The 11,220-nt window shown below is 29.4% G+C and overlaps 1 long non-coding RNA gene across 1 annotated transcript; it reads right to left on the bottom strand.

The window, feature by feature from the left end:
- Positions 1 to 10,228: 10,228 nt before the first annotated feature.
- On the bottom strand, positions 10,229 to 11,016 carry LOC126746898 (uncharacterized). The gene is made up of 3 exons (XR_007664022.1): positions 10,926 to 11,016; positions 10,550 to 10,621; positions 10,229 to 10,451 (listed from the first exon to the last, which is right to left on the bottom strand). It is a non-coding gene; the product is annotated as an uncharacterized LOC126746898 (long non-coding RNA).
- Between the last annotated feature and the right edge of the window lie 204 nt (positions 11,017 to 11,220).

Below are 11,220 nucleotides of genomic sequence, written 5' to 3'. Positions count from 1 at the left end.
ATTTTAGTAAAAATATTTCTTGTAACGATTTAAACTTAGAATCCCTGATTAGACACGAACATTTAAATAAAGAGGAACGCAGAGAACTTTTTAAGCTAGTAAGAAAGTTCGAAAAAGTCTTACACAAACCCGGAGATAAATTAACGTTTTCAAATCAAGTAAAACATAAAATAAACACTACCGATGAAATCCCAGTCTATACTAAAAGCTATAGATATCCGCATATCCTTAAACAAGCTACCTATTTCATATGCTAGTCGTACATTAAATTCCACTGAATGTAATTACTCTACAATTGAAAAGGAACTTTTGGCAATAGTTTGGGCTACAAGATATTTTCGTCCCTACCTTTTTGGCCGAAAATTTACAATTATAACGGATCATAAACCACTTCAATGGTTATTTTCAATCAAAGAGCCTAATTCAAAATTAGTAAGATGGCGACTCAAACTTCAAGAGTATGAATATACAATTCAATATAAAAAAGGTATTCATAATAGCAACGCCGATGCACTATCACGACCACCAAGAGAAATACACCCCATGGAAATCAAGAAACCTCCTTCTACTCACATGTCAGCAACATGCGATGACAATGAGGCAGATGACCAATATTTATGGCACGAAAGAATCAAGCATTTCTTTGATAACTTTCAAGATCAACCGAATCTTTTTGAAAAACCACAGAAAAAGAAAGAAACAAAAAAGTTTAATATTATTTCTCAAATAATAATACCTCCACCAAGTTTGAAGAAAATCAAGGAACCCGAACAAAATAAATCAGAATCACCAAAACCTTCGACAAGCCATGAAAACGACATCATTTTATTAGAAATTCCAGAAAAAGACGGATCGGAAACAGACACAGCTAGTCTATCCATAGAAAAATTACCCCCAGAACCTCAAGAGATCGTAAATAACAAAAAAGAAACTCTGAAACAGAAACAGTACACACATCAAAAGAAGACCCTATATTAGGTGCCCCGTATGTCAATAAATCTTTAAACATATTCAAAAATCAGATTATATTTAAATGGACAGCAAAAGAAAAACCCTATGTGACCAAAACTACCCTATTCGAAATAAAAAAAAGACTAATCTATTTTATAAATAAAGACCCCTTAACTTTTGATATACAATCACTCTTTAAGGATTATCTACCACCAGATACATATTGCCTATATTTCCAAAATAAGGAATTAGAACCCCTAATTTTAAGAATTTTTCAAGAAACATTTAAAAATAACGCATACAAACTTGTTATTTCAAACACACTCCTTGAAGACGTTTTAAACGTAAATGAAAGAAAAGAAATTATAGAAAGATATCATACCACGAAAACATCGCACAGAGGAATGACGGAAAACATAAAAAATATTAAACAACGTTATTACTGGCCGAGCCTGGAAAGAGACGTTATAGATTATGTAAATACTTGTGAAACATGTCAAAAAACAAAGTATGATAGACATCCATACAAAGTTGTATATAAACCAACCCCAACTGGATCAAGACCCCTTGAACATATATATATGGACATATATTCAATTTCAGGTCAAAAGTATTTAACCTCAATAGAAATCTGTCAGAATTTGATTAAATTCTTTTCTCATCATGGTACACCTTCCAAGATTACCACCGACAATGCTAAATCTTTTAAAAGTAATTTAGTACAAGACCTCTGTAAAACCTACCAAATAGAATTACATTTTATAACCCCATACAACCCAAATTCAAATTCCCCAATAGAAAGATTTCATTCAACTCTTCAAGAAAGCCTTATTGCCCTTAGAAACGATCATCGTAGTAAATCTATTCAAGAATTAATAGACATAGCTATTTTAAACTATAATAACAGTATTCATTCATCACATGAATATACCCCATTTCAAATTTTAAAAGGCAATCTAAATTACCAATTAAATTTTGAAAAAAATTTAAACCAAATGCAAACTGATTATGTTTTTGAACTAGCACAAATATTTAAAGAACTCAATGAAAACATAACATCAAAATTAAACGCAAAAAAGGCAAATATTTTAGCAAAAGTAAATAAAGGACGAGAAAATGACCCCGAAATACCTGAAGCTACTACACAACTTATAAGTACACCGCGAAAACTAGCCTCAAAACTAGAACCTAAATATAAGAAAACTAAGTTTAGAAATCAGCGACATCCCAAGAATATTAAAAGACGATCATAATTTTCAGAAACAAAAACCATGAAGCTAATCATTCTTCTACTTCCGCTAATAGTCAATGCCCAGTATAAGATTGAAGAATTAACGAATCCTTTGCTACCAGTGTACCAAGGAATTAGTTATATCATAACAAATTACCATCATGTATATTATCATGTTAATTTAACCAACATAAAAGACTGTCTAAACATTACAAAAACAACCCTTTTACAAACTAATATCACCCTCGGAAAAACTAATGTTACCCCTTACTTTCCCTTATACAAGCTATTGATAACAAGAATTCATAATCTATTTGAACAAGTAAAATCAATAGAATCTTTTATTGAACATTATTCTACCCCTCAAAATAGAGTCAAAAGAGGATTATTTAATTTCATAGGTAAAACTCAAAAGTTTTTATTTGGCACTTTAGATGATAGCGACCAAGAACGTTATGATACGTATATAAAAACATTGCAAGATAACCAAAATACCTTGCATCATGACCTTTCCCTAACCCAGACAATCGTTAAAAACTTGACGAGAGACATAGACACCCAACTAAGCAATATTAAAAATAACCAAGAAGTATTATTGACCCAGGTCACTGACTTGAAACAAATGACCCAGTCTATAACCATAACTTCTTATTTTATTTTGCTACTTGACAATTTAGAAAACAACCTTCGTGTGCTACATGAAATCTATACGAACGTGCAAACCGCAATTAATTTCGCTGAGATAAATATAATGCATCACAGCATTTTTAAATATCAAGAGCTTAAAACGATTATCTTGAACATTGACCCTAAAAACCGGATACCTTTTGACAATATAATCAAATACTATGAAATTGCACATGCAGACGTAACAATTAAAGACAATTTAATTATATTTTACGTAGCCATTCCACTAATATCGGAAAAACCTTACATGCTTTATCATATATACCCAATTCCTGTAAATAATCAATTAATCACTATTAATAACCCCTATTTGTTAAAATCTAATAATAATTTCTATAATTTAAGAAAAACCTGCTTTAAAATAGAAGGCATGTTTTTATGCCCTAATAATTTGCTTAATCAAAACGAACCTTGCATTGTTCAAACTATTAACTTAACCAATCATTGCCCTATGATACCTATTAAGTACAAAGAGACGTCTGCTACACAGTTAAATGATAATTCAATCATAGTAATTCCGAGTTCTGAGAAGAACATCTATTTTGAATGTCCCAGTCATTACAGTATCGAAACTATAAGTAAACCAACCCTACTTATACTCTCAGATTGTAAAGTAAAAATAGATGATAAAATTTTTGACTCACAAAGACCAGAGACAATCAATTTAAGACTAAAACTTCCTTCAATTAATATCGATGAGCGATTGGTTCAAAATATCGAACCTTTAGACTTAAAAGAAATAAATCTTGAAAATATTAAAGAAGATTTGGACAACGCTCAAAAATTGGTAGTTCATCCTTTATAGCACTTCGATAGTATAAATTCCGGATTATCGATTACTTTGTTAATTATCATTGTTATCATCCTTGCATTAGTAATAAGTATGTATTTCTATAAAAAATATAAAACAGAAACTGTAAAAGTGGACATAGAGTTGAAACCCCTCGAAAATCCCCAATTTTCTCAGACCTAAGGAAGGGAGGAATTATATGGCCACTTATGCTTAATATAAGTTTAGTTTAAGATAATAATTGTCACAGCTTATTCAGCATTTAGAAGTATATATATAGACGATGTGAAAGAGGAGTAGTTAGTCATCTTAGCGCAGTCATAAGTAAGCTTTGCAACATTGTAACATAAATTGTATTCTTGTGTTTAATAAATTAATTTTTTAAAAACACGAGTTGCGATTTATTAAATAAAATTGTACCATAAGAGGTTACTACAAGTTGTAATCCCAACAACAAACATGATGTTTTTCCCATTCTGTGGTCAAGTCTGTCAAGTTTTTAAATAAAAAGCCTATTGCACTTAATTTTCTAAAAACTAATATAAAAAAAATGTGGGACAAATTTTAAGATATAAGTAGCTTACACGTACATATAAAGAACAATTAAATTAATTGATAAGACTTAATATCATGAAACGACGGATTTTATAATCTGGCTTCGACATATACAAATACTGAATTCCATACCAATATTTATATTAATACTAATATCCATCTGAATGAAGCATAAGTTTTTCTTCCTTTTGACACTGTTTTTATTAACAGTTTTCACCGTCAGCTGTCAAAAAATGTCAAATGTGAGAAGGCGGGAAGACAGCAGAATTATTCGTTACTTATTACTTCACTTCTATTCTCATTTCTCTTTCAGTTTATTTTACCTAATGGCCAGTGAGCTGAAAACTAGTGTTGGTGAATCCAAAAGACCATTCTCCATTCTACACCTCCAGTATATCGTGTATGCACATGTGAAAATTATAAGACGGCAAGTTAGAAGAAGGCGTGCATAACGCCGGTAGATGAGAACATAGCTCTCTTCATGAATTACAAAGGCAGCAATGGTGAAAGGGATCCCTGTAAGAAGGGAGCCATGTATTTGAGAAATGTAAGTTAAAATATTTCTGATTTAACGTTTGACGACTGCTGAACAAATCCGGAAAAGGCAGTGGTTGCCTACCCTTTAAAAAATGTGTTTCCTGTCTGGTTCTCAATTTGAAAATTTAAAATTTATCCTTTTATATAGTTTTTGAGAGTATATTTACTTTCTTCTTGTCCTATTCTATGTTATAATAGGTGTTAGATTAAACAAATAACTTCTCAAGAGTTAAACAAGGGAATAAATTGTATCTGGCTCCAATTATACCAAGTATAACCCTATACCAAAAATAAATTTTTGATTGTCTAGAAGATACTGCATATCTTTCTTTACCAACTTATTTTGTTCAGAACTCTGGAATTTGAATTAAGGAAAGCAGCAATCAGATGAACTCTCTCCATTTTGGAAGCTTCAGAGAGCAATGAGTCATTTTGCAAATGACTTGTCATGAACAATTAACTGAACAATTTAACAAGTATAACTAAGAATAACCTCAAGACAATTTCCAATATTTTACAACAGTGAGATCGCTGTGTTAAGATTAGCTAAAAGGCTTTTCTTGTAAACAAACCACTTGCTAGGACTGTATGGAAAAGGGCATTTTATTGACCAGGTCCATCATGTGATACTTATTGTGAACTTGATGCTTTCTGTATCATGGATCTTTTTCTTTTATTTTATATATAACATTATAGCTAAAAAGAGTGGGTGGTTCTCTCTGAGGCCTTTGCTATTTTGTTCAGTTCGATTGGTACCTATCTGCAGTTGATGTAACATTTTTTATAGAGACTAAGACCATGTTGGATGTCACTTATCTTCTTTGTGGAGAATATAATGACTTTAAATAACCAAGGGTTTTAACTATACAAAATCGACAACACTCCTTTATATGGAATCTGAGATTTCTGATCTTGGGGTCATGATTGAGTTTAAAATCACAGTTTCCAATCCAGACACAATAATCAGATTGACCCTGGTCCTTCTGATTAATGACTGGCTTTTCAATATGTAATTACAAGATATGCAATATTGCTCTCTTGTTTAACACATTCTGGAATTCATTTCTGTGTTATCCAACATATTGAGATAAAAACTCAAATATCAAGATAGACTTAAAATTAGAAATTTTAAGAGGGGCAAAGAAGTCCAGTCATTGGAGAGAGAAGTAAGAATATGAGTGGATTAAAAGTAGTTTAGATATACGTTATATAAATATTTGTGCTTTAAATATAAGTGCTAATGTGTGATATATCATATATGTTTGTTAACATAAATAAATAAGATCATTAATTTGTACAGCACTGATAATGCTAATATAATTCATCTTAATTTGGGTCCTAAATCCTATCTAAAAATTAAATATAAAATTTAATTTTATCAAACATCCTTTAGCATTTTTTTTCCTTATTCAATTTTTACGTTTGGTTTTTTAATTATGATATAATTATTTTGTCATATGTTTGTATGTGGAGCATTTTACCCTCTCTTGAGCTGAAACTCAATGATTCTCAAACTCAAGCAGCTGTATAATGCAATGACAATTCAAAAGTAGGTAAAATATATCTAAAGTAAATGTCCTTTTTGTCAATGTATCAATGTGTAACATTATAAAAATAGGATCCAATTTATAGTCAATAATTTCTTCATAATACTTTTGTTTATTTCTTTTGTGACAACTTATTTAATAATTGACTGCTGAGTCCTTCAGTTTTCAGTACATTACAATAATATTTTATAAATTATAATGTTAGAGTAGTTAGTACACAATAGAGCCACTGCATAATTAGCCAACTGCATATTTTAACTGCTATATATTATTAGATATTAACCTGTACACTATACTATTACATATTCAGGTTGTAATAATTCAAAAGATTATCCTGACTTGGTCATTTAAATACTATACTGTAAACTAATTTAACAAAAATCTCAAAGTATCAAACCACTTAACTTATTTAAATATAATGTACTGTGATTATCATTAGAAGTTATTATTTATGTTATTATTGTTTAACTATATTGTATGTCTTAAGGTCTTCACGTAAAACATATTAAAATCTTTGGCATTTTGAGGAGTCTTGAAACAACTGCCATAAACCCAGATGCCTGGTGTGATATAATACCTAAGGTGATATAATAATAATAAGTCATTTATTTGCCACTGCTTACATAATACTATTTAACAGAATCATTTAACATCTTTATTTATATTTATTTACAAAAATGGCAAACATGGTATAATAATGAACTGAGAATTTCTGTGGTTTGTTCTATGAAGTCAAATGCAATGTGTCAGAAATAAAGTGCTTTGCACATACTTTATTCAGCTAGCGCCACCTATTGATTGGGCTTATTAATACAACGTATGCCGTGGCGATGGTCGCAGATGTGAATTGGGCTGATCTTATGCTGAACAGCTGCGAGGGTGGTAATTGACAATGATATAGTGGGTGTGTGGCTTTGGTTTTTTTGTTGTTTTGATGCTCTGTGCTAAATAATAATTAAGGTATCTAATAAGTATAAATTAAGTTCATCTTAGATGTTTAATAAACTAGAAGTGTTTCTTAATACTGTGTTTTTGTTTGACTCGCCATCCGTCCTAAAATTCCATCATATCCAATACAATGATAGTCTTATGACCTTTATATAACCATCATGTAGCTTGCACATTTGCTCTTTTATATACTATTAAAATTAACTTATGAAGAATTTGGATTTCAGAAATGGCAATTATATAGTAATAAATGATGGTTGGTATTGACTGGGAGAAGTTATTTTGTGGATTAGATATTGAGTTTGCTGTACAAATGTTTTATGAAACTCTGGATATTGTCTTTAATCAATTTATTCTAAGAAAGCTCATTAAAAACTCCTAAATGGTTTTCTCCATATTTAAAACATTTAAATATTACAAAGAAAACTAGCCATAAAAAAGATCTACAAACATAATTTAAGGCTGATTATTTAATATTTTCTAACTTGAGCTAATTGTAAAACAGAAATTCAAATGTTACTCTCACTCTAATTATATAAAAATTGTTGGTAACAACCTTGATAAGAGACAATCCTTAGAACATTGAAAGACTAGAAGTAGCATGCCCTGGAACTATGAGCAGGTTTGTTTGCTTGCAATATCTCTGATGCAATGATGCCAAATGCTTATATAGAAATGGCAAAAATCACTTTATAATATCATAAAAATTTTCAATTGTTTCCGAAGGTACAAACCAATACTACTGCCCCTCTTTAATAAAATATTAAGAATTTTTCTAAATAAATTTGATAAGATACTATATTTCGAAGTCAATATACGTTAAATAATGTATGAAGAACGCAACGCCGCTCGATCGCATTTTATGCCACCAATACACAGCACTCTCTACCAGTGACGTCGTCAACAAATTTTACATGAGAAATATTCATTAATTATTACAGAGTTTGAGTATAAGTAATATTACCATTTATGAGCTATTTATGTGTTTTTTTAACGAAATTCATTAAAGGAAGGTATCTACCAAAAAAAAACATTTTTATGGAAATTAAATATTTTATTAATATTATATATTTCTTAATAAATCATGTTTTAAGACACAATTTTTAAAAATTTTATTGTATTGAACAAAACTCAGTTTTACATCACTTATTTCATATTATATAATATATACTTCTATGGTGCTGACTTTTCAAAGGAACAGTATTGCTACAGTGGAAAGAGTTAAAACTACAAGGATGTTCAAATTGTGAAGGAGTTGCAGGTTTTTTACAGGTTATAAAATTTTTATTAAGGGTATTTAGCCTGTACAATGGTTTTAAGACATTTAACACTGACCTATATAATACCTAATACCAATTATATCATATTAATTTATACTAAAAAATAAAGCTTACCTAAAAATAAAGACTATGTACAATAGATTAGATTAGATAGTTTATTAGCAGTAATATACAAACAAGTACTTTTACAAGTCAAATAAAATATGTAATGAAACTTAATAAATTAGGGATTAAATGTTAAACAAATAAAGTTGCTACATAGTTTGTACATGTACATATCGAAAATATAAAATAGAAATATCAAAAGTTTAAAATTCAATGTGGCTATCATTAGAGGTAAAATTCAATTAAACACATTATACACTTTCAATTAAAAAAGACATTAAAAAACTAAGACAAATTAAAATTTGATTCAAAGTACTCCCCAAATGAAAAAAAAAAGCTTTTTCTAAAAGAAAACATTTAATTTCCTTTTTATATTGGTTCAAATTTAGAACCTTTTCTCTGACTGGTACACAGTTATAGAACTTTATACCTAGATATCTGGAGCCGCTTCTGGGTCTCTCAAGTCAAAAGAAATCAGGTATATTATATTATATAGGTTCAAATTTGGCTTGATGTGCAACAGACACTGCATAATGTACATACAGGGTAGATTCATTATTTTTAAAGATTTAAAAGAATTTCAACATTCATCCCTATAGCCAAGACCAGACATGATGTGTATGCCTTTTCTTTGTTGTCCAAAAGCTTGTTTCATATGGCAGGAATGACCCCACAATAGAATGGCATACATTAAATGGGAATGAAAATTGCTGTGGTAAGCTGTTAAAAGGGTTTCTCTAGTAGTTACCTGAACAAGGTTTCTAAAAAGAAAAAGTTGCGGTGATAATTTTTTTGACAGATTAATCAGATGTTCTTCCCAGGTTAAGCCCTCATCCTAGAATATACCAAGAAACTGCATGTTGTTCACATAGTAACGAATGCTGGGGAACATTAGTATGGTTGCGAAGAGAAAAATTTACACTTTGTGATTTTCAATTATTTAAAGACAGACGGTTCGCCAGAAACCATTTAGAAAGATTTTGTTCAAATTTGTTTTTTGTTTAATAGCAATGATCTATTCAGTAAGATAAAGAAACTTGTGTCTGAAGTTTCAGTTTTTAATGATTCTAATTATGGAAATATCCACTTTCCAGCACAAAACTATTGATTTTTAAATTAATAATAAATATATTGTGTATATGTTTTTCTTTTTTACAGCTTTGTCAACAAATTTACTTTTATGACAATAAAGCATATATTGATTGATTTAAATAAAATGGTTTTGGTTAATCGGCTTCTTACTCTTTGTTTAATATTGTCGTCTAGTATTTTTTGTTTCGTCATATATTCTAATATTAAAATATTTTTTAAGGATTAATTTCACTAAATCTAAAAAGTGATTGGAGAGAGGATTAACATCTCAAATATGATATACAGTGGTGTCCATCATCAGAGGATGCTAAAAGGAAAATGCATCTTCTTCTGATGGACACCTCTCTGTCCGAAACATGTTAGGAATTATAAATCAAAATTATGTTTAATAAACAAGTAGAGGGAGACTGTAGAATTTTTATTATGCCTATATTTATTTATTAGAATATCCGAAAATCAAATCCTAACTAAAGTAGAAATTGATAAAGCATTTACCTCTAAAGTATGTTGGGCTTTTTCGGAAATCATGTTATTATTTCTTAAGTATTTTAATAATGACTTGAGACATCTAATCCGATTTCTTTGGCGCAAATTTGTTTGTTGCAATCTTCGAATTTTAATCTTTTGTTCTTTAATTTTTTTATCCATAATTTGGTGACCTAACTTTAGCTTTTGAAACGGTGGAATCATCAGTGCTTAGGTCCCCAGGATATCATTTTGATTTTACTCTAGAATAATGTACATAAAAATATAGTATTACTAAAATTTAAAATGTGTCAATTTTTTAAATAATTATATATGAACTTGTTATATAACAAAAACTTACTTTTTGTACGGTGGTAATATTAATGTTATTAAATTAATGTCTTTCTCCAAGCATACCTCTACATCTCTAAGTCTAAAAACAAAAATGAAATGAAAAAATAAAAAAGTGTATTATGATATTCCAATTGATTAATAAAATGTATGTTAATATAAAGAATTTTTATAATATCATACATTTTAATAATTAATTACATTTAATTAAACTAATATAACACAATAAAATACTGTATCATTTTTAAATAAAGAACTAATGATGATCACTTTTAAATAAAAACTGCCATACATGGAATAAAACTCTTATTTGTACTTAGAGAAAGAATTGAACAATAATTTTTAAATGTGTTATATTGGTGTCTATTTTGAGTCTATTTTTTTACCTTTTCCTAAGTGGAGTCAGGGAATGTGTAGCAGTTGAACGGCTTGGATGAGAAATAGTAATTGTTGATCTAGACCCCACGGTTAGGATCTCTATTAATCTCAGATGCAGTCATTGTTGATGATGAATGATCAGATCTGTAATTATACAAAATTTGGTGTATCAAGAATATTAATTTATTTTAGTTATCCATACTTGTCCATATTAGCTTCACTGTTTGTACTATATATACTATATATACTGTTTTGGAGGTTAAAGAACTTTCCTCAATCATACTAGTGCTAATCGAAGCTTTC

This window comes from Anthonomus grandis, chromosome 2 (genome assembly GCF_022605725.1).
Source record: "Anthonomus grandis grandis chromosome 2, icAntGran1.3, whole genome shotgun sequence".
NCBI lineage: Eukaryota > Metazoa > Arthropoda > Insecta > Coleoptera > Curculionidae > Anthonomus > Anthonomus grandis.
Note: the sequence above shows the minus strand (reverse complement) of the source record. Positions and strands in the feature narration are given on the sequence as shown.